This window comes from Chiloscyllium punctatum, chromosome 2, assembly GCF_047496795.1.
Source record: "Chiloscyllium punctatum isolate Juve2018m chromosome 2, sChiPun1.3, whole genome shotgun sequence".
NCBI classification, from domain to species: domain Eukaryota; kingdom Metazoa; phylum Chordata; class Chondrichthyes; order Orectolobiformes; family Hemiscylliidae; genus Chiloscyllium; species Chiloscyllium punctatum.
Genome location: NC_092740.1, coordinates 4,433,510 through 4,461,442, shown reverse-complemented (window position 1 = coordinate 4,461,442; position 27,933 = coordinate 4,433,510). Strand labels below are relative to the sequence as shown.

At 43.6% G+C, this 27,933-nt stretch overlaps 1 long non-coding RNA gene across 1 annotated transcript; it reads right to left on the bottom strand.

The window, feature by feature from the left end:
- Positions 1 to 4,260: 4,260 nt before the first annotated feature.
- LOC140493990 (uncharacterized) lies at positions 4,261 to 27,933 on the bottom strand. Its single transcript, XR_011963823.1, has 4 exons — positions 27,838 to 27,933; positions 23,768 to 23,824; positions 18,572 to 18,674; positions 4,261 to 5,453 (listed from the first exon to the last, which is right to left on the bottom strand). It is a non-coding gene; the product is annotated as an uncharacterized lncRNA (long non-coding RNA).

Genomic DNA, 27,933 nt, shown 5'->3' with positions numbered 1-27,933 from the left:
GCTACCCATCACCATCAGAGGAAAAAGGATCTCACTGTCCACCCTATCTAACTCTCTTACATGTCTCAATTAAGTCACCTCTGAACCTTTTTCTGTCTAATGAAAACAGTCTCAGGTCATTCAACCTTTCCTTGTAAGACTTTCCCTCCATTCCAAGGCAACATCCTAGTAAATCTCATCTGAACCCATTCCAAAGCTTCCACATCCTTCTTATAATGTGGTAACGAGGACCCAAAGGCACAGCCTTAGAGTAAGGGGAAGACCTTTTAGAATGGAGATGAGGAGAAACGTCTTCAGCCAGAGAGTAGAGAATCTATGGAATTCCTTGCCACATAAGGCTGTGGAGGCCGGGTCATTGAGTATATTTAAGACTGAGATCGATAGGTTCCTGAGAATCAAGGGGATCAAGGGTTACTGGGGGAAAGGGCGAGAATGGGATTGAGAAACTTATCAGCCAGGATTGAACGGCAGAGCAGACTCAGTGGGCTGAATGGCCTAATTTCTGCTCCTATGTCTTATGGCCTTATTCACCACCGTCTGAAGAAATTCTTCTGCATTTCAGTTCTAAAGGGTCACCTCTTCACTCTGAGGCTATGCCCTTGGATCCTAGTCTCTCTTACCAGTGAAAACATTTTGTCTATGTCCACTCCCACCAAGTCTCTCAGTTTTCTGTAAGTTTCTTTCAGATTCACCCCCATCCTTCTAATCTCCATCGAGTACAGATCCAGAGTTCTCAACGGCTCCTCATATGACAAGCCCTTCCTGGAATCATAGAATCCCTACAATGCGGAAGCAAGCCATTCGGCCCATTGGGTCTACACCGACCCTCCAAAGAGCATCCACCCAGATCGACCCTCCTCACCAAATCCCTATAACCTTGTATTTTCCACAGCTAATACAAACTAAAAAATAGTAATAACTCAGCTCGGCTGAACAAAATGCTCATACGTTCACAGTTCCTCCTCCCTGGATATTGGACTTATAAAACACAATCATTACGGCTATATAAAAGTCCTTGTTAGTGTGGCAGATAAACCTGTGTCAAGGTATTCCAAAAAGGGCTGCCATGTTTTATAAAAATTCTCAGTTTTGTGGTGTACCATATTTGTGAGAAAATCCAGGGGAATATGCTCCATAACAGTCTTCCACCAACCTGACAGGCCTGGGGATTTTCAGGAATCCAACCTAGCAAGATATTCTTTCTTGCACAGAACGTGAGAATATTGATAAGCTTTTTTCGTATGCGTGTCTGCAGGAAATACAGTGGGTAGACCCAAAAGGAGAGAGATAGGGTCCTTCTCCACCCTTACACCTAAAATCCTCTCCATTGCACCCACCACAGCGCTCCAATATGTTTGAAGCCTGTCACAAGACCAGAGACAATGGGTAAGAGTACCCGTACAGACCTTGCACTTCGGACATGCTGAAGATACCCCTGGTTTAAATTTTGACAAATGGTCCAGAGCCAAGCGGACCCTGTGGAGAATATTCAGCTGTAAAGCATGGGTCCTATTGCAAATTGATATCTTTCTTGCATTCTCCCAAATATCCTCCCATGCTTCTGAGAAGACTTCAACACCCAGCTCTCTCTCCAAGACCCTGCAGAGTCAATCAAACTCATCTGAGGGGGCACCCCACAATTGATGATATAAAGTACTGACAGAAAGTGTACTCTTAGCACTTAGCAAAATTAATCTTGTACCCGAAAAAGTGCCAAACGTGCAAATGCATCGCATAAGGCGAGGCACTGAAACTGCTGGATTTGTCAAAGAAATTAGGACATCGTCTGCATACAACAAAATCTGATGTAATTTTGACCCCACTTCTAGAGCTGGTATATTGGGATCCCCACTTATGGCCTTCACCAACAGTTCAATCACCAACGTAAAAGCGATGGTGAAAGGGATCAGCCCTGCCAGCTGCCCCTAAAAATATTAAAATTGCTTGATCGTGCCCCATTGGTAATGACCGCTGTGAGAGGGTCACCGTAGAGAACCTTTACCCATCTTATGAAGAGATCGCCCAAACCAAATCGCTCTAGAGTATAGAAAAGGTACGATCACTCAACTTGGTCAAATGTCTTCCCTGTATCTAGAGAAATCACCAATCCCTGTATTGACTGCTGTTGGCATGCTTGAATTACGTTAAGCAGCCTCCTAACATTATTGGAGGATCTGCGCCCCTTTATGAAGCCCGTCTGATCCTCTTTAATAATAGAGGGTAACACAGTCCCCAGCCTTAATGCGAGAGCCTTAGATAGGATTTTAAAGTCCATATTTAAGAGCGAGATGGGCCTGTATGAAGCACAGTCTTCCGGATCCTCCTCTCTTTTTTAAGGATAAGTGAAATATTGGCCTCTCTCAGAGATGATGGGAGACAATCATGACTGTATGAATCATTAAACATATTCAGCATTGGGCATGACAGTATTTTATAAATTCCTTATTGAATTCATTGGGAAGTCCATCAGGACTAGGAGCCTTTCCACTCTGAAGCTGCCCCACAGCTTCCTGCATTTTTTGCTCTGATAATGGGGCATTGAGAAAGGACTGTTGTTCGGGAGTCAATCCTAGAAAAGGATTCCATTTTGGCCTGCCCGTCCTCACAATCCTCGGATTGGTATAACTTAGAGTAAAATCTCTGGAACGCCATATTAATCTTTTTAGAATCACATGTTAGGTTCCCAGACCGTTCCCTAATCACGTAATGGCTTGTGGGGCACTCCTCTTTCTGGCAAGATACACTAAGTATTTGCCTGGCCTGTCACCATGCTCATATAACCTTTGCTTTGCAAAAGCCTGTTCCTTCTTTGCCGTCTGCATGAGCACGGAATTTAATGCAGACTGCAGCACCGTAATCCCCTGCAGTTTGACCAATGAGGGTCTGTCAAAGTAGGCCTTCTTGGCTGCCTTCAACCGTGCTTCAAGGAGACGTTACTGTTCACCCTTCTGCCACTTTTTACTGGCGGAATATGAAATAACTAACCCCCGGCATAGGCTTTGGCAATTTCCCAGAGAACGGATGAGCTATTAACCGAGTCTCTGTTGATGTCTAGGAACACCCAAAATTCCCTAAAGAAATACTCCACAAACTTATTATCCTTGAGGATAAAGGGATCCATTCACCAGTACCTCGAACCCACTGTAACGTCCTTAATCTTAACCAACAGGTACACTGGGGCGTGATCAGAGATGGTAATATTACCAATCGTACAAGATGCCACCTAATCCAAGGTTACTGCAGGGTTCAGAAAAATATCAATCCTAGTGTGACATCTGTGTGGATTGGAGAAAAAATGTAAAATCCCTACCTGTAGGGTGATGACACCTCCAGACGTCCACCAACCCTAACTCCTCACACAGACCCACTAACTGTTTAATTTGTACAGAGGGTATTGAGGAACCTTTGGACAACCTGTCTACTGTGGGATCCATGAGACAGTTAAAATCTCCCCCGATAATGATGTGTCGGTTCCTGAGACTTATCAGTTTAGAAAAAGCATCCGCCAAAACTTTAAGGGGATGAGCTGGAGGGCAATAAACATTTAAAACATTCTTCCCCAATTATCAAGGCTTTAAGATTTACAAACCTCCCCTGTGTGTCTTTAACACTCTCCAACAACTTAAATGGGAGATTCTTCCTAACCAATATAGACACAACCCATACTTCTGGTATTAAATGAAAAATAAACTCTGTCAAAGCCATTCTGCTGTAATTTCAGATGCTACTTGTCATCCAAATGTGTCTCCTGTAACAAAGCAATATCCACCTTCTCCTTTCTAAGACTCAAGAGTACCTTCTTCCTCTTAATTGGTAACTGACTTCCCTTGATTAATCAAATCATTAGCCATAATTTTCTGCATTAACATTTAAATTCCATAGCGGAGGAACCCGAACCACAAACTGCTGAGCCTTAGTGTCACATGATCCACCAAATATAAAAACTACATAAACTAAAAACACTACATTTAACAAACCTATAAAACTATTGAAAATTAAAAACAACTAAAAACCAAAAAACAAACCAACGTATAAAGCTCCAACAGTGCTGAGTAGGGGAACTCACCCCTTGCCCAGAGGGGGAAACTACCCATCCCAAAACTGCCCATAAGTAGGCATCTAGCCATTCCAACCACCTTCACTTCTCCCAGTTAGAGCCGCAGCACAAATACAAGCAGAAAAGAATAAACATCCCATAGGATACCAACATGAATAAAAAAATTTTTTTATAAAAAGGGAATAAATACCCCACCCATCCTTTGGTATATCCTAACTTAGAAATTGAAAATGTACATCTCTACTACCGCCAAACATAGTTTAAACCAAATTATTATCAATAGAGGAATAAAAAGATAAAGCTACAACCGGACTTCCTCCGTTTCTTTTACAGAATGATAAACACATACCCAAACACACTATTTGTACATACTAAAATTGTACAAATTAGGTTAGTTTGTACACAAAGTCTCTTGCCTTCTCTAACGTGTCAAAGAGATGTATGGATCCATCTAAAGTGTACTGAAGCACCGATGGATACCTCAGTGAGTACTGGATCCCAAGCTCCCTCAGTCTTCTCTTGACACCGTTGTAAGATTTTCGTTTCTGGATCACCATTGCTGAGAAGTCCTGAAAGAACATGATCTTAGAGCCCTCGTAAATTAGGGCCTTTGGATCCTTCCCCTGGATTCTGGAAGCCTCCATGACTCTCTCTTTATCTCGGTAATGATGGAACCACACCAGGAGAGGACGAGGACGTTGATGCAGACCCGATCTCCACGCTGCGACCCGGTGAGCCCTCTCTATCTTTAAGCCTCACATGCTAGCCTCCAAGTCAAGGAATTTCAGCAGTCAGTCCTCAACAAATTCCTTCCTTACCTTCCTTACCCTCAGACAGACCAATGATCCAAATGTTTTTTTGTCCTGCCCCTGTTCTCAAGACCATCCACTTGGTCATGCAAATTACGGATCTGCATCTTCAGGGCTTGGGTCCTATCCTTGGATGAACTGGCATCAGCTTCCACCACTGTGACCCTGTGCTCCACCTCATCCGTCCTCTTCTCCAGGTCTCCCAACTGCTGCTCATGCTTGTGCAGCATGAGAGAGATTGGAACCAGCTTCTCTTCAATCTGTTTCTCCAGCATCTCATGAGACTTCACGAGCTTGTTCACCAGGGCCTGGAAAGTAATTGACTCTGAGGCTGCTGCAGGCTGAACTGCAGACCTGGCCTCAGGTGCTCCTCCTCCCTTTTTTGGCATCTCTGGATGGCTAGAAAAACAGATAAGTTAATTTTTAGAAGTTTCTTGGGACTCCACGATATTTCCGCGATGGCCTGGGGTGGGCGGGTTAAAGGTTCGTCCCCCTTGTGCTGTGATGCGGAACTCTGCAGTGCGATCTCAGATCGTCGCCATCTTGGATCCCCTCGAATGTAGTAATTTTGATAGATGAGTGCGGGCCTTAAAAATAGATAAGACATATGAGGCTGTAAGAGAGATTATTCTGCTGGAGATGTTTAAAAATTCTCTTGCAGAGATGATAAGAATTCATGTGGATGAACAGAAAGTTAAAGAAATGAGAAGAGCAGCAGAGATGGCAGATGAATATACATTGGTGTGTAAGGTGAAGTTTAGCTTCTGACAGGATTTTCATCCTGTGAGGGATAGAAATCGGGAGTAGGGGAGATCCTACAGTACAAAACAAAGAGTAGAGCACATTGGGAACAGTTTACCACAGGTGAAAACAGAAACCCAAGGGAGTGGAAAAGAGATGAAAGGCCTCAGGTGTTTTCACTGTAATGGAGTGGGACACAGAAACTCACTGTGCCGATGGTTTAAGAAGGGCACCGGGAAAAGGTGTTTTCACTGCCAGAGGATGGGACACGTAAAGTCACAGTGCTGGGGTTAAAGAAAGGCATTGTGGGAAAATATGTGGTAAGAGATGCTAGGCCAATGGGATTACTGAAAGTAGTAAAGGAAACCCCAAGAAATGTAGTCATGATTTGGAGATGCCGGTGTTGGACCGGGGTGTACAAAGTTACAAATCACACAACACCAGGTTATAGTCCAACAGGTTATTTGGAAGTACTAGCTTTCAGAGTGCACCTCCTTCATCAGGTGGTTGTGGAGTGCACAACTGTAAGACACAGAATTTGTAGCAAAAGTTTACAGTGTGATGTAACTGAAATTATACATTGAAAAATACCTTGATTGTTTAAGTCTCTCATCTGTTAGAATGACCATGATAGTTTCACTTCTTTCATATGTAAATCACAAAACATTTTTAAAAGTTACATTCTCAGGATAACTGTAACAAATGGTGTCAGCACAGATAAGATGTTGAGATGTTGAAGGTGTTAGCCCCCTGTGTTCCCTGTTTGTGCCAGAATGTTTAGACTGATTCTAGTCTAAAATGTGAGTTAACAGAGTCTGACATGGATTCATACAGTTTTTGAGCAAAGTACAACGTAACTCTGCAAGTACAAATTCACCCCACAAACGTATGTGTGTGTGTGTGTGTGTGTGTGTCTGGGGTGGGGGTTTGTGAGTGTCTGTGGGAGAGAGCATATATGTGTGTGTGAGTGTAAAGTGGCCTAAGTCTGTGAGAGGGTGCAGGTGTGAGTGTGTGTGTCCATAAGAGTGTGCGTGTATGTGTCTGGGATGGGGGGGTTGGAGGTTTCTGTGTGAGAGAGTGTATATGTGTGTGAGTGTAAAGTGTCTAAGTCAGTGAGAGGATGCATGTGTGAGTGTGGAAGTGTGTGTGTGTATCTGGGGTGGGGGGGTTGTGAGTGTCTGTGAGAGAGTGTACATGTGTGTGTGAGTGTAAAGTGTCTAAGTCTGTGAGAGGGTGCATGTCTGAGTATAGGAGTGTGTGTGTCTGTAGAAGTGTGTGTGAGTGTCTGTGTGTGTGTCTGTTTATAGGAGTGCCTCTGTGTGTGTGTGTTTGTGTGTGTGTGTATAGTGCAATGTTGGTCACCTGTAGTGTGACATGAACCCAAGGTCCCGGTTGAGGCCCTCCCTATGGGTACCGAACTTAGCTAAGAAAAAAGGCGAGTGCACATACTCGGCAGGGGCTGGATATTGAGTTAAAGACTTCACCTCTGTTGGTAAATTTTACTCAGTAAGAACAAGGGGGACAAGGGACACAATTTTGAGAGATACGGGAGTCTTTAATAGTAAGAGGTGAAAGTATTTGCACTCTTTCTGACGTGTTACCCGAGAGAGTGGTAATTTGTGGAATAGACGGACAGAAATTTCCCTTGTGTAAGATCAGGTTGGAATGCCAACTCAAGACTGGGGAAGGAACAGTGGGAGTGAGTGACAGAGTGTCAGTTTCAGGAATTCAGTTTGTTCTTAGGAACAATTTAGCAGGATCCAAGATGGGAGTGACGCCCTTTGTTGTGGAGAAGCCAAAGTAATACCAGGGAACTGAGGAGTTAAAAGACAAATATCCTGGAGATTTTCCAGAATGTGTAGTAACAAGATCCCACTATCATAAATCACAGCAAGAAGCAAAACCTAAAGACAAAGACAAAGGAGTTGAGGTTTAGTTAGTCGACACCAGAGGCAGAGGGTCAGGCAGAAGTGTTTAGTCCTGAAAGGCTCATGGACTTACAACAGAAAGACAAGACAATAAATGGTATAGATATTGATGCATATTCAGAAAAGGAATCAGAATGTAGTGCCCAGGGTTATTGTTTTAAAGGTAGAATCCTAAGACGGAAATGGAGACCACGGCAGGTTAGTGGAGAGGAGAAATGGGCAGAAGTGCACCAGATTGTGTTGCTGGTAGCATTCAGACAGGAAATATTATAGCTAGTACTTGAATTACCAGTGGGAGGTCATCTAGGTGTGAGGAAGACTCAGACTGAGGTATAAAAGCATTTCTATTGGCTTGGACTGCACAAGCACGTGGTTAAATTTGCTGTACATGTCATACATGCTAGATGGTAGGTAAGCCACAGGCAGTAATAAAACCAGCCCCTTTGTTGCTAATTCCCACATTTGAAGAACCTTTCACACGGATTCTGATTGATTGTATAGGTCCCCTCACAAAAACTAAAAGTGGGAACCGGTGCTTGCTCACCATAATGAATGTGTCCAACAGATTTCCAGAGCGTCGGAGGAGTTAGTAGCTTTTTTTACCCAGTTTGGGCTATCCAGAGAGATTCAGTCAGACCAAGGGTCTAATTGTACTGGCAGGTTGTTTAAGGAAGTCATGGATAACTCAGGCATAGAGGTCTTTAAATCAGGGTAGTACTGTCCTGATTCCCAAGGAGCTCTGGTAAGGTGGCATCAGACCCTGAAGACCATGTTAAGAGCGTAGTGTCAGGATTATTCGAATGACTGGGGTAAAGGTATCACTTCCCATTGGAGATGCCTGAAATTAATCTACTCAGTTTACTCCTTTAAGTTAATTTTCGGACATGAAACGTGATGGCCTTTGCAATCAATTAAAGAAAAAGTGATAGGTCTTAAGTTGGAGATCTCACCTTTGGATTATGTATCTGATGTGAGGGAGAGACTAAATTGTGTATTAGCATTGTTACCAGTAGTAGGAGATTTGTTTCAAGAGAGGTTCAGTGGTCACGATCAAATTGAGAAAAAAGTTGAGGAAGGTCAACTGTCTGGTAAAGATGCCGGATGGAAAGAAACCACATCAGGTACGTCATGTGGATATGTTGAAACCTTACTATAATAGAGACAGGGAACTGTAGAAACGGGTGTTAGTTACTGCCCCACAGAGTGACGAATCAAATCCAGATGTCATGGAGTTTGATGTGCCTCAAAATACATTAAATAATGAGGAGGTTCTTTAGGAGTGGGATAGGTTAGTGATCGTTTGGATGTAGGTTTCCTCACTGAGCTGAAAGGTTCATTTCCAGACGTTTCGTTATCTTACTAGGTAACATCTTCAGTGGGCCTCATGCGAAGCAATGCTGAAAATTCCTGCTTTCTATTTATATGGTGCAGTTTCTTTGGGTTGGTGATGTCATTTCCTGTAGTGATGTTATTTCCTGTGGTGATGTTATTTCCTGTGGTGAAGCCACTTCCGGCTCCTTTTCTCAGGGAGTGGTAGATGGGGTCTAACTCGATGTGTTAGAGTTTCGCATGAGGCCCACTGAAGATGTTACCTATTAAGGTAATGAAACCTCTGGAAATGAACCTTCCAGCTCAGCGAGCAAACCTACATACATGACCTCAACCTCAGCTACAAATCTTCTCAAAAAGGTTAGTGAACTATCTGTCTCAGGAGCAAAGAACCTAGTTGCAGCAGTACAAGGACATATGCAGGCATAAGATGGGGAGGACTAATACTATTGTGCATGAGGTGGAAGTAGGGAATGCTGTTCTGATAAAATAATAATTTTATAGGCTTAATCCTCTCAAAGCCACACAGATCCAGAAGGAAGGGGATGCGATGCTCAGCAAAGGTATCATCAAACCGAGTCAGAGTAAGTGGAGTTTGCCAAAAGTGTTACCAAAATTGATGGGGATCAATGATTTTGTGTGGAATATCAGAAGGTCAACGCCGTAACAAAATCAGACTCCTATCCAATACCAAGATTAGAAGACTGTATAGAGAAGGTTGGTCAAGATACCTATATCACGAAGTTGGACTGACTGCATGGTTACTGGCAGGTTCCTTTATTGGAGAAAGCGAAAGAAGCTTCTGCGTTTGTAACCCCAATGGGCTGTATCATAGAACAGTACAGCACAGAACAGGCCCTTCAGCCCACGTTGTTGTGCCGACCATTGATCCTCATGTATGCACCCTCAAATTTCTGTGACCATATGCATGTCCAGCAGTCTCTTAAATGTCCCCAATGACCTTGCTTCCACAACTGCTGCTGGCAACACATTCCATGCTCTCACAACTCTCTGTGTAAAGAACCGCCTCTGACATCCCCTCTATACTTTCCTCCAACCAGCTTAAAACTATGACCCCTCGTGTTAGCCATTTCTGCCCTGGGAAATAGTCTCTGGCTATCGACTCTATCTATGCCTCTCATTATCTTGTATACCTCAATTAGGTCCCCTCTCCTCCTCCTTTTCTCCAATGACAAAAGTCCGAGCTCAGTCAATCTCTCTTCATGAGATAAGCCCTCCAGTCCAGGCAGCATCCTGGTAAACCTCCTCTGAACCCTCTCCAAAGCATCCACATCTTTCCTATAATAGGGTGACCAGAACTGGACACAGTATTCCAAGTGCGTTCTAACCAAAGTTTTATAGAGCTGCAACAAGATCTCACGACTCTTAAACTCAATCCCCCTGTTAATGAAAGCCAAAACACCATATGCTTTACTATTAACCCTGTCCACTTGGGTGGCCTTTTTAAAAGAGATCTATGTACCTGCACCCCAAGGTCTCTCTGTTCCTCCCCACTGCCAAGAATCCTATCCTTAATCCTGGACTCAGCTTTCAAATTCGATCTTCCAAAATGCATCACCTCGCATTTATCCAAGTTTAACTCCATCTGTCACCTCTCAGCCTATCTCTGCATCTTGTCAATGTCCTGCTGCAGCCTACAACAGCCCTCTATACTGTCAATGACACCTCCAATCTTTGTTTCGTCTGCAAACTTGTTGACCCATCCTTCAATCCCCTCATCCAAGTCATTAATACAAATTACAAACAGTAGAGGCCCAAGGACAGAGCCTGTGGAACACCACTCACCACTGACTTCCAGGAAGAATATTTTCCTTCTACTACCACTCGCTGTCTTCTGTTGGCCAGCCAATTCTGTATCCAGACAGCTATGTTCCCCTGTATCCCATTCCTCCTGACCTTCTGAATGAGCCTACCATGGGGAACCTTATCAAATGCCTTGCTGAAGTCCATATACACCACATCTACTTGACCCTCATCAACTTTTCTAGTCACATCCTCAAAGAACTCAATAGGGTTTGTGAGGCATGACCTGCCCCTCACAAAACCGTGTTGACTGCATTTAATCAAGCCATGCTCTTCCAGATGGTCATAAATCCTATCCCTCAGAATCCTTTGACAGACGTGAGACTTACTGGTCTGTAATTGCCGGGGATTTCCCTATTTCCTTTCTTGAAGAGAGGAATTACATTTGCCTCTCTCCAGTCCTCAGGTACGACTCCAGTGGAGAGCGAGGATGAAAAGGTCTTCTCAAGTGGCGAAGCAATCGCATTTCTCGTTTCCCAAAGCAGCCAAGGACAAATCTGGTCCGGGCCTGGCGACTTGTCAATCTTAATGTTTGACAAAATTTTCATCACATCAGCTTCCTCTAACTCTATCCATTCCATCATGCACACCTGCTCTTCAAAGGTTTCATTCACTACAAAGTTCGTTTCTTTCGTAAAGACAGAAGCAAAAAAACTCATTTAGGGTTTCCCTACCTCCTCAGACTCCACATACAAGTTCCCTATGCTATTCATGATCGGCCCTATCTTTCTTTGACCATTCTCTTATTCCTCACATAAGTGTAAAATGCCTTTGTGTTCTCCCTAATCCATTCTGCCATGCCTTTCTCGTGCCCCCGCCTGGCTCTCCTCAGACTATTTTTGAGCTCCTTCCTCGCCTCCTGAAGGGCTTTTGCCCGAAACGTTGATTTCGCTGCTCGTTGGATGCTGCCTGAACTGCTGTGCTCTTCCAGCACCACTAATCCAGTATTTGATTTTCAGCATCTGCAGTCATTGTTTTTACCTTGTAATCCTGTAGAGCTGAGCTTGACCCTAGCTTCCTCCACCTTATGTAGGCTACCTTCTTCCTTTTGACAAGAAGCTCCACCACTCTCGTCATCCAAGGTTCCTTTATCTTACCCCTTCTTGCCTGTCTCAGAGGGACTTGTTCATTCATCATTCACAACAACTATTCCTTAAACAGTCTCCACATGTCTATAGTGCCTTTACCATGGAACAATTGCTCCCAGTCCATGCTTCCTAACTCATGTCTAATCGCATCATAGTTTCCTCTTCCACAATTAAATATCCTCCCATTTTGCCTAATCCTCTCCTTCTCCATAGCTATGTAGAATGTGAGGCAGTTGTGGTCACTATCACCAAAATGCTCTCCCACCACAAGATCTGAGACCTGTCCCAGCCCGTTTCCAAGCACTAAGTCTAGAATGGCCTCTCCCCTCGTCGGCCTGTCAACGTAACCCTCCTGAACACACATTACAAAAACAGCTCCATTCAAATCTTCTGCTCGAAGGAGGTTCCAACCAATATTGGGAAAGTTAAAGTCACCCATTACAACAACCCTACTACGTCCACACTTTTCCAAAATCTGCTGACCTATGCTTTCTTCCATCTCCCTGCTGCTATTGGGGGGCCTGTAGTAAACCCCTAACGAGGTGACTGCTCCCTTGCTGTTCCTAATTTCCACCCATACTGACTCAGTAGGCAGATCTTCCTCGACAATGGAAGCTTCTGTAGCTGAGATACCCTCTCTGATTAGTAGTGCTACACCCCCTCCTCTTTTTTCCCCCCTCCCTATTCTTTTTAAATGCTTTAAACCCTGGAACATTCAGCAACCATTCCTGCCCCGAGAAACCCATGTCTCTGATATAGCCACAACATCATAGCACCAGGTACTGATCCATGCTCTAAGTTCATCACTTTTATTCCTGATACTCCTTGCATTAAAGCAAACACACTTTAACTGATCCCTTGGTTCCTTGCCAGGGAAATCCTTCCCACTAGCTGGTCTACCTCTTGCTATTGCCTCATCTGCATCAACTCTCACCTCCAGTATACAGCTCAGGTTCACACCCTCCTCCCTATTATAAACCCTCCTGAACCATTCGAGCAAAACTTCCACCCAGGACATTGGTCCCCTTCTAGTTCAGATGCAACCCATCCTTCATGTACAGGTCCCACCTTCCCCAGAAGGCATCCCAATTATCTACATCTCTGAAGCCCTCCCTCCTACACCAGCTGCGCAGCCACGTGTTAAGCTGCGCCCTCTCCCTGTTCCTCGCCTCGCTATCTCGTGGCACCGGTAGTAAACTAGAGAACACTACTCTGTTCGTCCTGCTTTGCAGCTTCCATCCTAACTCCCTGAAATCACTTTTTATGTCCTCGATCCTTTTCCTGGCTATATCATTAGTGCCAAAATGTAACAAGATTTCTGGCTGTTAGCCCTCCCCTTTTAGAACCTTATACACCCGATCGGAGACATCCTGGACCCTGGCACCAGGGAGGCAACATACCTTCCGGGAATCCCGATCCTGACCACAAAATCTCCTGTCGATTCCCCTAAATATCGAGTCCCCTACCACGAGTGCTTTTCTATTCTGCCCCCTCCCCTTTGCCACAGTGTCAGGCTCAGTGCCAGAGAACTGACTGCTATGGCTTTCCTCTGGTAGGTCATCCCCCCAGCAGTATCCAAAACGGTATACTTGTTGCTGAGAGGAATGTCCACAGGGGATCTCTGCACTGTCTGACTGTCCCCTTTCCTCCCCCTAACTGTAACCCATTTATCCTTATCCTGAGCCTCAGGAGTGACCAACTCCCAGTAACTCCTCTCAATTACCCCCTCAGCCTCCCGAATGATCCATAGTTCATCCAGCTCCAGCTCCAATTCCCTAAAACAGTTTTCAAGGAGCTGGAGTTGGGTGCACTTCCCGCAGATGTAGCCGCAGATATCAATTCAAAGAGATGTCCTTTGGAATGAAGAATGCACCAGCCACATTCCAAATACTCATGAATAGAGTTGTGGCCAGATTAACAAATTGTACAGTTTATCTGGATGACGTAGTGACCTTTAGCGAGTCATGGAAAGATCACGGGTACAGTTGGCAGAGCTCTTTGAACAATTACGACAAGAAAAACTGGTAATAAACTTAAAGAAAACAGAATTCGTGAAGGCAGAGGAGATGTTCTTTGGACATAACATTGGTCATGGAAGGTTGACCCCAAGGAATGTGAAGACGAAGGCCTTTGAGGAATTTTATGACCATCCTTGAAGAAAGAGGTGCTTCAACTTTTGGGATGAAGCAGATTCTACTGGAAGTTTGTTCCAAATTTCAGTAGCACGTAGCACCACTGATGGATTTACTAAAGAAGAACACAACATTTCATTGGACAGAATAATGCCAAGAGGCATTTGAGAATTTAAAAGCCATACAAACCATTGCACTAGTTTCAGCTTCACCAAATGTTTTGAAACCCTTCAAAATTGCAATTGATGCTCGCAATACTGGGTTTGAAACTGTTCTACTACAGGAAGATGATGATGGAATTGAATGGCCAATTGGCTACTTTTCAAAGAAACTCTATACCCACCAGAGAAAATTGCTACCAGCAAAAAAGAATAATTGAGTTTGGCACTGGCCTTACAACATTTTAATGTTTATGTGACGAACAACATGTTGGAGACGGTTGTGTACACGGACCACTACCTTCTCACATTCTTGGAAAGATTTATAAACAAAAATATGGAAATATTTCATTGGAGTCTTATGTTACAGACTTTTAACTTACAAATTGTACATGTTGCAGGTCGAAAAAATATGATAGCAGATGCATTATTGCAGATTTAAAGGGAAAAGAGTAGATAACATTTGACTGATTCCAATGTTATATGTGTGTGCAGAAATCAATATGAAAAGTATAACTTAGATTAATGACAAATGTATTTCATCGTAATGGGATTAAGAAATAATAAAAAAGGAAGCCATCTTTTCATTATGATGGTTCATTCTTTTTCTTAAGAAGTTGAAGGTGTGTACTGCACCTTTAAGAGAGAGAGAATGTTGTTCTGAGCTGAGAGATTACAAACACCCGTGTATATGACTAGATGGCAATCCTAGAGTGCACTGGAAAATTGAAAATATGTAACATTTGGTTGTGAAATAGATACCTGAGTTGTTTGCTGTTTTGACAACAATTCAAATTTAATCAATCAGTTTAAATAATGTCCCAGGATATAAAACTCAATTGAGTTTCAATTTATTTTTTACCAACATCGAACCAATGAGATGATCTGATGTTGGGGGGGTATAAAATGAGGAGCTTTTGAAAATTGATCAGAGAGCAACTATCATTGAGAGAAATATGCCTGGAGATCTAACATCTTGGTCTCCGAGAAATTAGGGAACAGTCTCTATCAAAGGGTACCTTTTCATATGAAACATACTCGCTGTAAAAATAAAGAAGACGAGCCAGGGAGATTTTCAGCTGGAGGAAGGAAGACACAGAAGGGGACAGCGGCTGTGTGGCTTTGAAATTAAGTTGGTGCAATTTTAGTAAGTGTCTAATTGGAACAGCATGTTGTTATAGAGTTGGAGGCAGATAATAAGCAGTTAAGAGAAAGGAGGGCTGAGAGTTATGGATAGTTGTTTAATGTTCACTTTTAGAGTTAGAAAAATAACTTGATGTTATTTTCTTTAAATAATTTGGGAGTTTGGGAGTTCCTTATCACTCATACTTTAACAGATTATGAGTTGAGGTGAACTTTTCTGGGTGTTTGCTTTAAGTGACAGACCGGTTCACCTCTGTGTTGTAATAAGAGACCTCTCCTCATTCTTTGCCATGTGACAGGGAGGATTCAACCTCTGAATAACAAAGTTCATTGGCAGGAACGTCTTTGTCTCTGTCCGCATCTCAGGCGTGTGCTCCTTCAGTCTTTCTGGCCCTTGCCCTCTTTCCTGCCAATTACACCTGGTTTGCTCAAAAGGCCTTAGGCCTGATATTTCTCACTATCTCCCTCCCAGCGTTGATTCTAAGATGAGAACAACGCCACACATACACTGTCCTGGTTGAAAGCAAACACTGTCAGTGCTGAAAATGTGAAAGGAAATAAACAGAAGCGTTCAGCCACTGTTGCAGGTTGTCACTGTATAATGTGAATAGTTGTGGTCCCAACACTGACTCCAGCAGAACTCCACCAATTAATGGCTGTCGTCCCGAAATACACGTGTAAAGTGTGTTCTTTACAGTGATAAAGTGTTGTCAGGGCTGGAGAATTGTAACTACGAGGAGAGACAGAGGTTGGGTTTATTTTCCTTGGAACAGAGAAAGTTGCGGGTGACATGATTGAGGTATTCAAAACAGAACTCCCTGTTTCCCTTGTGGAGTGCCCCTAACTGAGTCACACAAAATGGCTGACAGCTAGCTGTCCCTCTAGCCCTGCAGAAAATGGATGACATAAGTTAAACAGAATTAAAAGCCTGCTCCAGCATTTAAGTGAGGTCATTCATTAGCACAACAGTAACTTTGAGAAGGAGTTATCTCAAGGTAACAGGGAGTTCTGAACAAACAGCAGCTGCAAAGGTCTGGAGGAGACAGTTTGATAAGAAATGTCTAAGAACAGGCAGCTTGAAATTTGTAAACATTGAAGAGAAAAGTAGAAAGACCAATTTTGATGATATTAGGCAAGAACTTTCGATCGCTGATTGGGAGCAGATGTTTTCAGGTAAAGGGATGGCTGGAAAATGGGAAACTTCAGAAATGAGATAAAGAGAATCCAGAGAAAGTATATTCCTGTTAAAGTGAAAGGAAAGGCTAGTAGGTATAGGGAATGCTGGATGATGATAGATATTGAGGGTTTGGTTAAGAAAAAGAAGGAAGCATATGTCAGGTATAGACAGGATAGATCGAGTGAATCCTTACAAGAGTATAAAGACAGTAGGGGTACGCTTAAGAGGGAAATCAGGAGGGCAAAAAGGGGTCATGAGATAGCCTTGGCAAATAGAATTAAGGAAAATCCAAAGAGTTTTTACAAATACATTAAGGACAAAAGGTAACTAGGGAGAGAATAGGACCCTCAAAGATCAGCAAGGAGCCGCAGGAGATGGGGGAGATACCAAACGAGTATTTTGCATCAGGATGTACTGATGAAAAAGGATATGGAAGATACAGAATGTAGGGAAATAGATGGTGACATTTTGAAAAATGTCCATATTACAGAGGAGGAAGTGCTGGATGTGTTGAAACACATTAAGGTAGATAAGTCCCCAGACCTGATTAGGTGTTCCCTAGAACTCTGTGGGAAGCTAGTGAAGTGATTGCTGGGCCTCTTGCTGAGATATTTATATCATCGATAGTCGCAGGTGAGGTGCCAGAAGACTGGAGGTTGGCAAACATGGTGCTACTGTTTAAGAAGGGTGGTAAGGACAAGCCAGGGAACTATAGGCCAGTGAGCCTGCCATCAGTGGTAGGCAAGTTGTTGGAGGGAACCCTGAGGGACAGGATGTGCATGTATTTGGAAAGGCAAGGACTGATTCAGGATAGTCAACATGGCTTTGTGTGTGGGAAATCATGTCTCACAAATTTGATTGAGTTTTTTGAAGAAGGAACAAAGAAGATTGATGAGGGCAGAGCAGTAGATGTGATCTATGTGGACTTCAGTAAGGCGTTCGACAAGGTTCCCCATGGGAGACTGATGAGCAAGGTCAGATCTCATGGAATACAGGGAGAACTAGCCATTTGTATACAGAAGTGGCTCAAAGGTAGAAGACAGAGGGTGGTGGTGGAGGGTTGTTTTTCAGACTGGAGGCTTGTGACCAGTGGAGTACCACAAGGATCGGTGCTGGATCCTCTACTTTTTGTCATTTATATAAATGACTTGGATGTGAGCATAAGAGGTACAGTTAGTAAGTTTGCAGATGACACCAAAATTGAAGGTGTAATGGACAGCGAAGAGGGTTACCTCAGGTTACAATAGGATCTTGATCAGATGGGCCAATGGGCTGAGAAGTGGCAGATGGAGTTTAATTCAGATAAATGCGAGATGCTGCATTTTGGGAAAGCAAATCTTAGCAGGACTTATACACTTGATGGTAAGGTCCTGAAAAGTGTTGCTGAACAAAGAGACTTTGGAGTGCAGGTTCATAGCTCCTTGAAAGTGGAGTCGCAGGTAGAGAGGAAAGTGAAGAAGGCGTTTGATATGCTTTCCTTTATTGGTCAGAGTATTGAGTACAGGAGTTGGGAGGTCATGTTGCGGCTGTACAGGACATTGGTTTGGCCATTGTTGGAATATTGTATGCAATTCTGGTCTCCTTCCTATCAGAAAGATGTTGTGAAACTTGAAAGGGTTCAGAAAGGATTTACAAGCATGTTGCCAGGGTTGGAGGATCTGAGCTATCGGGAGAGGTTGAATAGGTTGGGGCTGTTTTCCCCGGAGCATTGGAGACTGAGGGGGTGACTTTATAGAGGTTTATAAAACCATGAGGGGCATGGATAGGGTAAATAGACAAAGTCTTTTCCCCGGGGTGGGGGAGTCCCAAAGTGGAGGGCATAGGTTTAGGATGAGAGGGGAAAGATATAAAAGAGACCTAAGGGGCAACGTTTTCACACAGAGGGTGGTATGTGTATGGAATGAGCTGCCAGAGGAAGTGGTGGAGGCTGGTACAATTCCAACATTTAAAAGGCATCTGGACGGGTTTATGAATAGGAAGGGTTTAGAGGGATATGGGCCGCGTACTGGCAAGTGGGACTAGATTGGGTTGGTCAGCATGGTCGGGTTGGACCAAAGGGTCTGTTTCTGTGCTGTACATCTCTATGACTCGAGAACAGGCACAGATGATAAAAGTGGGATTATAAAAAATCTAGGAGATCAAATAAGTTCATTGAGCCGTGAAAGTGACTGAGTTTCAGTCTTACCAATGAGAGATGTTGTTCCATTAGTTGAAAAGAGTTAGTCAGAGTAAGGGCAGTAAATCTCATCCCAGAAGATAGTCTGTGACTCACATGAGTTATAGTGCAGCTACAAAACAACAAATAAGAACATTTCACAGTAATTAGTTTTTTTTGAAATATTCATGATATTAAGAGTAGGTTCTCATTAAAGATTCTTCTGATTATCACAGACATAGATTGTGTAATTTTTGTAGATACATATACATACAAAAATCACTAAAAGCATTAGAGGAAAAGATTCAAATAGAAATATCAAAACTAATGTCAGAGAAATATGAATCTCTAATAGTAAAGTGCACCCCACCCCCATCATTAAAGGAATGTGAGAAGCAAATTGCTGACAACTCATTAACTGAAAAATGTTAACAGGAGGTTGACATAAAACTTAATATATCACAGACGTTATTGTAGAACTAATACTTATAGCAGTTAGTAAGAACTAACTTCCTTTGTACTTGTGATACAGACAGTGGAAAATATCAATAACAGATTCTGATGGCAATAGCAATAAATCCAATGAATAACACAGTTCAAACAGTCCTTAGAGATAAGCAGGTTTATAGCCATTAACTTTGGAATGTGAATTCATGGGATGTACTATAAGATCCCAATGCTTGATCAGTACAATGTTTGGTAAACATCATGAGATCATGGAGAATCTAAGGCTGTCCAGAGGAATATCCATCATTGAGTAGGTGTTTCCCAGAATTGGATGTATAGAATAAGGGGGAAGGCACAGTGACCACTTTGTATGTCATTATTGTAACACGAAATATATAAAAACCATATCATAGAACATAGAACATAGAACGTTACAGCACAGTACTAGCCCTTCGGCCCTCGATGTTGCGCTGACCTGCCATACCAATCTGAAGCCCATCTAACCTACACTATTCCATGTACGTCTATATGCTTGTCCAATGACTACTTAAATTTGGCAAATCTACTACCGTTGCAGGCAAAGCATTCCATATCCTTACTTTTCTCTGAGTAAAGAAACTACCTCTGACATCTGTCCTATATCTATCACTCCTCAATTTAAAGCTATGCCCCCTTGTGCTCACCGTCACCAAACTTGGAAAAAGGCTCTCCATGTCCACCCTATCTAACCCTCTGAAGATCTTATATGTCTCTATTAAGTCACCTCTCAACCTTCTTCTCTCTAACGAAAACAGCCTCAAGTCCCTCAGCCTTTCCTCATAAGACCTTCCCTCCATACCAGGCAACATCCGAGTAAATCTCCTCTGCACCCTTTCCAAAGCTTCCACATCCTTCTTATTCACTTGGAGGTCGCCACTGATGATGTTACCTAGCCAGATAATGAAACATCTGGATATCAAACCTACAGCTCAGCGAGCAAACCTACACCCTAAACGTCAACCTGAGCTACAAACCTTCACAAACCATGCAAAAATCCTTCTTATAATGCGGTGACCAGAAGTGTACACAATACTCCAAGTGCGGCCGCACCAGAGTTTTGTACAGCTGTAACATAACCTCATGGTTCCGGAACTCTAGCCCTCAATTAATAACAGCTAAAACACTGTATGCCTTCTTAACAACCCTGTAAACTTGGGTGGCAACTTTCAAAAATCTGTGTATCTGGACACCGAGATCTCTCTGCTCATTTACACTACCAAGAATCTTACCATTAGCCCAGTACTTTGCATTCTGGTTACTCCAACCAAAGTGAATCACCTCACACTTATCCGCATTAAACTCCATTTGTCACCTCTCAGCCCAGCTCTACAGCTTATCTATGTCTCTCTGTAACCTAAAACATCCTTCATCAGTATCCACAACTCCACCGACCTTAGTGTCGTCTGCAAATTTACTAACCCACTCTTCTATGCCCTCATCCAGGTCGTTTATAAAAATGATGAACAGCAGTGGACCCAACACCGACCCTTGTGGTACACCACTAGTAACTGGACTCCAGGATGAACATTTTCCATCAACCACCACCCTCTGTCTTGTTTCAGCAAGCCAATTACTGATCCAAACTGCTATATCTCCCACAATCCCATTCCTCCGAATTTTGAACAATAGCCTACTGTGGGGAACCTTATCGGACGCCTTGCTGAAATCCATATACACCACATCAACCGGTTTACTCTCATCTACCTACTTGGTCACCTTCTCAAAGAACTCAATAAGGTTTGTGAGGCATGACCTACCCTTCATAAAACCGTGCTGACTATCCCTAATCAAATTATTATTTTCTAGATGATTATAAATCCTATCTCTTATAACCTTTTCCAACACTTTACCAACAACTGAAGTAAGGCTCACTGGTCTATAATTACCAGGGTTGTCTCTACTCCCCTTCTTGAACAGGGGAACCACATTTGCTATCCTCCAGTCTTCTGGCACTATTCCTGTAGACAATGACAATTTAAAGATCAATGCCAAAGGTTCGGCAATCTCTTCCCTGGTTTCCCAGAGGATCCTAGGATAAATCCCATCTGGCCCAGGGGACTTAACTATGTTTACACTCTGCAGGATTTCTAATACCTCCTCCTTGTGAACCTCAATCCCACCTAGTCTAGTAGCCTGTATCTCAGTATTCTTCTCGACAACATTGTCATTTTCTAGAGTGAATACTGTTGAAAAATATTCATTTAGTGCTTCCCCTATCTCCTCCAACTCCACACACAACTTCCCACTACTTTCCTTGATTGGCCCTAATCTTACTCTCGTCATTCTTTTATTCCTTAAATACCTATAGAAAGCCTTAAGGTTTACCCTGATCTTATCCGCCAACAACTCCTTATGTCTCCTCCTGGCTCTTCTGAGCTCTCTCTTTAGGTCTTTCCTGGCTACCTTATAACCCTCAAGTGCCCTAACTGAGCTTTCACATCTCATCCTAACATAAGCTGCCTTCTTCCTCTTGACCAGAGATTCCACTTCCTTCATAAACCCACACTTGACAGCTTCCTCCCTGCCTGATAGGTACATACTTATGTAGGACACTCAGGAGCTTTTCCTTGAATAAGCTCCACATTTCTAATGTGCCTATCTGCAGCTTCCTTCCCCATCCTATGCTTCCTAAATCTTGCCTAATTGCTTCGTAATTGCCTTTCCCCCACCTGTAACTCTTGCCCAGTGGTACACACCTGTCCCTTTCTATCACTAAAGTAAACATAACAGAATTGTGATCGCTATCTCCAAAGTGCTCACCTACTTCCAAGTCTAACACCTGGCCGGGCTCATTACCCAGTACCAAATCTAATGTGGCTTCGCCCCTTGTTGGCCTGTCTACATACTGTGTCAGGAAGCCCTCCTGCACACACTGGACAAAAACTGACCCATCTATAGTACTGGTACTATAGTGTTCCCAGTCAATATTTGGAAAGTTGAAGTCCCCCATGACAACTACCCTGTCTCTCTCACTCCTATCGAGAATCATCTTTGCTATCCTTTCCTCTACATCTCTGGAATTATTCGGAGGCCTATAGAAAACTCCCAACAGGGTGACCTCTCCTTTCCTGTTTCTAACCTCAGCCCATACTACCTCAGTTGATGAGTCCCCAAACATCCTTTCTGCAACTGTCCTTGTAATACTGTAATACTGTCCTTGACCAACAACGCCACACCTCCCCCTCTTTTGCCACCTTTTCTGTTCTTAGTGAAACATCTACATCCTGGAACTGCAACAACCATTCCTGTCCTTGCTCTATCCATGTCTCCAAAAATGGACACAACATCGAAGTCTCAGGTACCAACCCATGCTGCAAGTTCACCCACCTTAATCCGGATGCTCCTGGCGTTGAAGTAGACACACTTCAAACCAACTTCTTGCTTGCCGGTGCCATCTTACGTCCCTGAAACTTGATTTTGGACGTCCCTACTCTCAACACTTTCTATACTCGAACTACAATTTTGGTTCCCATCCCCCTGCTGGATTAGTTTAAACCCAATAGCCTTAGCTAATTTCTCCCCAAGGATATTGGTATCCCTCTGGTTCAGATGAAGACCATCCTGCTTGTAGAGGTCCCAACTAACCCAGAAAGAGCCCCAATTATCCAAGAAATCCACTGGGAAAATCAGAGTGTCATTAACCTCCATTCTGATGTGTCGAAGAGTTAGAGGGTAACTGAGCCCTCATATTGAGACCAGCTTCGTGGTCTCTGGCCTCTCCCTGCATGATCCGTTGAATGCTTGAGTAAACTGCCATGTGCCTGAAGCCTGCTGCCTCCTGAGTCTTTGTGCCCACTTGGGGGTTTGCTACACCTTGGCAGAGAGTTCAAAAGCCAGGGGTCATAGATTCAAGCTAAATGGCAGAAAGATTAGAGGGGAAATGAGGAAAAACATTTTTGGCAGTGGGTGGGGACTGTCTGTGTAGAATTTGCTGCCTGTGTTGTTGGTGGAGGGAGGAACCCTAAACTATTTTAAAAAGAATGTAAGAACTTAAGAAATAGTAACAGGTCATCTGGCCCTTTGTGCCTGCTCTGCCATTCAATAAGACCTCAGCTCCACTTACTTGCTCTCTCTCCATAAGCCTTAATTACTTTACTGTTCAAAAAATTATCTATCTTAGCTTTAAAAGAATTTACTGAGGAAGCCTCAACTACTTCACTGGGCAGGGAATTCTATAGATTTACAACCCTCTGGATGAAGATGTTCCTTCTCAATTCAGTCCTAAATCTGTTCCCCCTAATTTTGAGGCGAAGCCCTCTTGTCCTAGTTTCACCTGCCAGTGGAAGCATCCTCTCTACCTCTATCTTATCTATTCCCTTCATAATTTTATATGTTTGTATAATATCTCCCCTCATTCTTCTAAATTCCATTGAATATTTTCCCAGTGTACTCAGTCTCTCCTCATAAGCCAATGTTCTCAACTCTAGAATCAACCTAGTGAACCTCTTCTGCATCCTGTCGAGTGCCAGTACATTCTTTCTCAAGTTATCTGGATCTGCTCCGTAAATGCTGTAAGCTGCAGAAATATGGGTGAGTGCAAATAGGATTAGAAAGGGCATCTGGGTGTCTTTGGGTTGGCATGGTTAAGATGGACCGAATGCTGTATAATTTCTATGGTTTTATGGATCTATTACAAGGGCTGTTGTGATTTCTGAACTGTGGAGACAGCAACAATAAATTTCGACATTGGAGCTACTAAATAGGTAGGCGATAAAACAAGTTACAAAGGTCAAGATGTACCTTCTGTAAACATTGATGCTCTCGACAAAGAACACTTGGTATTACTGGGGTCTGCCTCTGCAACAGAACGAGAAAACAGCTGAGATAGTGAAAAGAAGTTCTTCTGTAACAAGTGGAGAAAGATTCTTTTTGTCACAGTAAACAGATAGGGATAGAATTTCCTATCAGGAAATATTTCAAAATGTCTTGGCAAGTTGTCGATACATTTTGTAAGACTCAATGTTTATTGAGCCAGCCAAAGTTAATAAGCCATCTATGATTTAAAAAATAAGAAATTAACAACAAATGAATTGATATTAATCAGTTGGAGATTTAAGAATATCTCACACATTGAACAACAATTTAAACTTATTTTTTTCTGAAGATAGTAGCCTGGAAATGAGAGATGCTACATTTCTATTTATTCATTTCTGGGGAGTGGGCATTGCTGGCTGGCCAGCATTTTTATTTTCTGCTTAAAACTAAGAAGGTCTGCAATGTGTACCTTTTAACCTTATTTTGTATGCTTTATGCGAAATTGTAATTACTGCAATATTTAACTTTTAACTTTGTTTTTTCTTTCTACCTTGTTGTTAAGATTCTGTCCTTAAGTACCTGTACCTCAGATGTTGCCTTGTGTGGCGACCTTATAACACTTCTCACTGTACAGCTGTACTTTTGTATTTGAGTACACGTGACAATAAAATCAAAATTCAGAAAAACAAATAATTTATTGCCTATCCTTGGTTGCTCTTGAGAAGGTGGGGGTGAGCTGCCTTCTTAAACTGCTGCAGTCCATGTGCTGTAGGTTGACCCACCATGCCCTTAGGGAGGAAATTCCAGGGTTTTGACCCAATGACAGTGAAGGAATAGTGACATGTTTCCAACTCAAGATGGTGAGTGGCTTGGAGGGGAACTTGAAGGTAGTGGTGTTCCCATGTGCCTGCTGCCCTTGTCCTTCTAGATGGAAGTGATTGTGGGTTTGGAAGGTGCTGTCTGAGGATCTTTGCTGAATTTCTGCAGTGCATCTTGTGGATAGTACACACTTCTTTGGTGGTGGAGGTAGACATATATCAGCAGGCAAAATCATAATGTTCCTTAATCCACTCTTTTTCTTACTGATTTGTGGGACATGGACACCACTGACTGGACCAGCATTTATTGTCCAGCCCTTGAGAAGGTGGTGGTGAAATGCCTTCTTGAACTACTACTGCATCTTGTGGAGAAATAGCATCTGGGAAGGTGTTGAGCATATTGAGTTATCGTGAAAATGCTGAAGCCAGGCAAAAACAGCGAAAGTGCTCAAACTTCTAAACCTGTGTCAAATCCCAAACTCCAGTGTCAAACCTCAAACCCCAGTATCAAACACAAAACCCCAGGGTGTCGAACTCCAAACCCCACTGTTGAACACAAAACCCCCCAAGTCTCGAATACCAAGCGCCAGTTTAGAACTCCAAACTCCATTGTAAACTCCATATCCCTGTGCTCAAACCCCAATTTTCCTGTTTTAGTTGTTTAATTATCTGTAAGTTCGTTAAACATTTACCCATAGACATAGGAACCTCCTTGCAGATTCGTGATGCAATTTTACTGTTGTGCAACATTGATTAACTCACAGAAAGTAACTGTTCCTCTCATCTCTTCACTTCTTGTCTAATTTGTTTTACTGCTTCACTTTCAAGATGCAGGGGAAAGGGATTCAAACATGAAGGGCAATGCGGTTCGAGCTGGGGAGTGGGATTAATTGCATCATAGAGTCATACTGCACTGAAAAACAAACCGTTTGGCTCAACTTGTCCATGCTGCCCACTCTATCAAATACCCAGAACAGACACTGTTATATATTTTAGGGAAACACAAGGACTGCAGATGCTAGAAATCAGAGTCTAGATCAGAGTGGTGTTGGAAAAGCACAGCAGGTCAGGCAGCATCCGAGGAGCAGGAAAATTGATGTTTTGGACAAAAGCCCTTCATCAGGAATAGGGGCAGGGTGCTTGCAGAGTGGTGAGATAAATGATAGGGGGGGTGGGGAGAAAGTAGCATAGATTACAATAGGTGAATGGGGGTGGGGATGGAGGTGATAGGTCAGAGAGGAGGGTGGAGGGGATAGGTGGAAAGGAAGATAGGCAGGTAGGACAGGTTATGAGGGCGGTGCTGAGCTGGAAGGTTGGAGCTGGGGTGAGGTGGGGGAAGGAGAAATGAGGAAACTGGTGAAATCCACATTGATGCCATGGGGTTGAAGTGTTCCGAGGTGGAAGATGAGACGTTCTTCCGACAGGCGTCGGGTGGTGAGGGAGCGGCGGTGAAGGAAGCCCAGGACCTGCACGTCCTCAGCAGAGTGGGAGGGGGAGTTGAAATGTTGGGTCACAGGGCAGTGGGATTGATTGGTGCGGGTATCCCAGAGATGTTCCCTAAAGCGCTCTGCTAGGAGGCGTCCAGTCTCCCCAATGTAGAGGAGACCACACCGGGAGCAACGTTACAGTAAATGATATTGGTGGATGTACAGGTAAATCTTTGATGGATGTGGAAGGCTCCTTTGGAACGTTGGATGGAGGTGAGGGAGGAGGTGTGGGCGCAGGTTTTGCAATTCCTGCGGTGGCAGGGGAGGGTGCCAGGAAGGGAGGGTGGGTTGTTGGGGGGGTGTGGACCTGACCAGGTGGTCACGGAGGGAACGGTCTTTGCGGAGAGCGGAAATGGGTGGGGAGGGAAATATATCCCTGGTGGTGGGGTCCGTTTGGAGGTGGTGGCAACGTCGTCGGATGATGTTGTTTATGTGAAGGTTGGTAGAGTGGAAGGTGAGCACCAGGGAGGTTCTGTCCTTGTTACGGTTGGAGGGGTGGGGTTTGAGGGTGGAGGGGTGGGATGTTGGAGGGCATCTTTAACCACGTGGGAAGGGGAATTGCGGTCTCTAAAGAAGGAGGCAATCTGGTGTGTTCTGTGGTGCAACTGGTCCTCCTGGGAGCAGATACGGCAGAGGCAGAGGAATTGGGAATACGGGATGGGATTTTTGCAGGAGGTAGGGTGGGAAGAGGTGTAATCCAGGTAGCTATGGGAGTCAGTGGGCTTGTAAAAAATGTCAATGTCAAGTTGGTCATCATTTATGGAGATGGAGAGGTCCAGGAAGGGGAGGGAGGTGTCAGAAATGGGTCCTGGTGTACTTAAGGTCGGAGTGGAATGTGTTGGTGAAGTTGATGAATTGCTCAACCTCCTCGCGGGAGCACGAGGTGGCGCCAATGCAGTCATCAATGTAGCGGAGGAAGAGATGGGGAGTGGTGCCGGTGTAACTATGGAAGATGGACTGTTCTACGTAGCCAACAAAGATTCAGGCATAGCTGGGGCCCATACGGGTGCCCATGGCTACCCCTTTGGTCTGGAGGAAGTGGGAGGATTTGAAGGAGAAATTGTTAAGGGTGAGGACCAGTTCAGCCAAACGAATGAGAGTGTTGGTCGAAGGGTACTGTTGGGAACGTCAGGAGTGGAAGAAACGGAGGGCTTGGAGGCCCTGGTCATGGCGGATGCAGGTGTAGAGGGATTGGATATCCATGGTAAAGATGAGGCGTTAGGGGCCGGGGAAACGGAAGTCTTGGAGGAGGTGGAGGGCATGTGTGGTGCACATGCACCAATATATACACTAAATCACAAGCTAAAGCTATATATAAGTGAAGGGTTTTAGTATTGAACATCTTCACAGCTGCACCTTGATAAGTATGTTGGGGGAAAACCGATCTGAATGGGTCTGATGCAATCTGCTCCTGCAAAAGGTCTGTTGAATAAACAAGGCAGACTTCTGATTGATTGAATCTTAGATTATGATTATGCACACAATGCAGAACTCATATTTGCATATCATGGCGCCAGTGCATGTCTGTGAATAAAGCAAAGGCATTTTAAATATACTTTACTGGTGATTTAAAAACATGAACCACTTGAGTGTTAGAAGGAAGACTGAGTACTGCAATGTTTATTGGCTCAATATCGAACGTTCAGCTACAGCCCAGAAAGGACTGAAGCCGATCTTCAGCCAAAGCGAATAATCAGATCAACAATCTCTCAACCTCTATTTAGATCTAGAAGAAAATACAGGGACTTGCCACTATTGCACGTTTGAAAACCTTGACATGTTTTTTTCCGGATTTACGAGCTGAAATTCTTTTCATCGCGCTCGGACCCACTGCACATGCGCAGTC